Source organism: Panthera tigris, chromosome D4, assembly GCF_018350195.1.
Source record: "Panthera tigris isolate Pti1 chromosome D4, P.tigris_Pti1_mat1.1, whole genome shotgun sequence".
In the NCBI taxonomy this organism is placed as follows: domain Eukaryota; kingdom Metazoa; phylum Chordata; class Mammalia; order Carnivora; family Felidae; genus Panthera; species Panthera tigris.
In genome coordinates, this window is record NC_056672.1 from 84,840,599 (window position 1) to 84,842,673 (window position 2,075).

General features: G+C 40.7%; 1 non-coding gene across 1 annotated transcript; it reads left to right on the top strand.

Annotated features, from left to right (window-relative positions):
• Positions 1-1,626: 1,626 nt before the first annotated feature.
• On the top strand, positions 1,627-1,733 carry LOC122233299. Its single transcript, XR_006210861.1, has one exon. It is a non-coding gene; the product is annotated as a U6 spliceosomal RNA (small nuclear RNA).
• The last annotated feature ends 342 nt before the right edge of the window (positions 1,734-2,075 follow it).

Genomic DNA, 2,075 nt, shown 5'->3' on the forward strand with positions numbered 1-2,075 from the left:
TTCCATATTTCATACACTGAAAATCAGAAATCCTGTCAGAGCCCAGAGGACCTGGAATCAGGAATGAGAGATCCTCTGGGAAATGAGTGGCCCCTCCTCTTCTTTCTCCCCTCCTCCCCCCCCCCCATCTAAAGCCTTTCAGTTACTGGAATACAGATAGACGTATAGTTCAATGAAATAGAATTGAGAGTCCAGGCATAAACTTACATATTTATGGTTAACTATTCTTCAACAATGGTGCCAGGACAATTCAATGGGGGAAAGTTTAACCTTTTCAACAAATGGTGCCGGGACAACTGGACATTCTACATGCAAAAGCATGAAGTTGTACCCTTACCTCACACCATATACAAAAATTAACTGAAAATTGATCCAAGACCTCAAAAGAAGAGCTAAAACTATAAAACTTTTTGAAGAAAATGTAGGTATAAATCTTCATGACCTTGGATTAGGCATTTGTTCCTTGATAACACCCAAAGCACAAGCAACTGAAAAAAAAAGCGGGGGTGGGGAATTGGACTTTGTCGAAATTAAAGCTTTTGTGTTCCAAAGGACACCATCAAGAAAGTGAAAATATTTGCAAATCACATAAATGATAAGGATATAGTATCCAGAATATTAAGAATTGTTATAAATCAACAATAAAATGGCAAATAAGCCAGTTGTAAAATGGCTAAAGGGTCTGAATAGACATTTCTCCAGAGAAGTATACAAATGCACAATAAGCCCATGAGAAGATGCTCAACATCATTAGTCACTAGAGAAATGTAAGTCAAAACCACAAATTACACCCACTAGGCTGGCTACAATAAAAAAGACAAAAAACAAATGTTGGCAAGGATGTGGAGGGATTGGAACTCTTCTATCCTGCTGGTGGGAATGTGAAATGGGACAGCCACTGCAGAAACATTTGGCAGTTCCTCAAAAACTAAGCACAGGGGCACCTGGGTGGCTCAGTCGGTTAAGCATCCAACTTCGGCTCAGGTCACGATCTCAAGGCTTGTGAGTTTGAGCCCTGCGTCGGGCCCTGTGCTGACAGTTCAGAACCTGGAGCCTGCTTGGGATTCTGTGTCTAGCTCTCTCTCTGCTCCTCCCCCACTCACGCTCTGTCTCTCTCTCTCAAAAATAAATCTTTTTAAAAATTAAAAAAAAAAATTGGGGCGCCTGGGTGGCTCAATCGGTTAAGCGTCCGACTTCAGCTCAGGTCATGATCTCGCAGTCCGTGAGTTTGAGCCCCGCGTCGGGCTCTGTGCTGACAGCTCAGGGCCTGGAGCCCGTTTCAGATTCGGTGTCTCCCTCTCTCTCTGCCCCTCCCCTGTTCATGCTCTGTCTCTGTCTCAAAAATAAATAAACGTTAAAAAAATTAAAAAATAAATAAAAATAAAAATAAAAATTAAGCATAGAATTACCATATGACCCTGCAGTTTCACTTCCAAGTATGTACCCAAGAGATCTGGAAAGATGTGATGTCCACGCAAAACTTGTCCGTGCCCATGCTCTGTGGCAGCGTGATTCTTAATAGGCAAAAGGTAATCAAATGGCTTTTAACAGATGAGTGGATAAACAAAATGTAGTGTGTCCATACAATGAAATATTATTCAGTGATTTTCTTTAAAAGTACCAACAGTGCTCGCTTCAGCAGCACAAATACTAAAATTGGAACAATACAGAAAAGATCAGCATGTCCCCTGCACGTGGATGCCATGCAAATTTGTGATGCATTAAAAAAAAAAAAAGTACCAATGTATGTGACAACATGGATGAACCTTGAAAGCCTTATGCTAAGTGAAAGCAGTCAGACACAAAAGGCCACATATTGTATGAGTCCATTTATGTGAAATGTCTAAAACAGGCAAATTCAAAGAGACAAAAAAGTAGATTAACAGTTTCCAGAGGCTCAAGGAAGGAAAGGATGGGGAGTGATTGCTAATGACACGGGGTTTCTTTTTGGGGTGATGAAAATGTTCTGGAATGCAATAGTGGGGATGGTTGCACAACTTCATGAAGGTGCCAGAAACAGTTGAATTGTACACTTTAAAAACATGAAGCTTACGGTATGCAAATTATATCTCAAT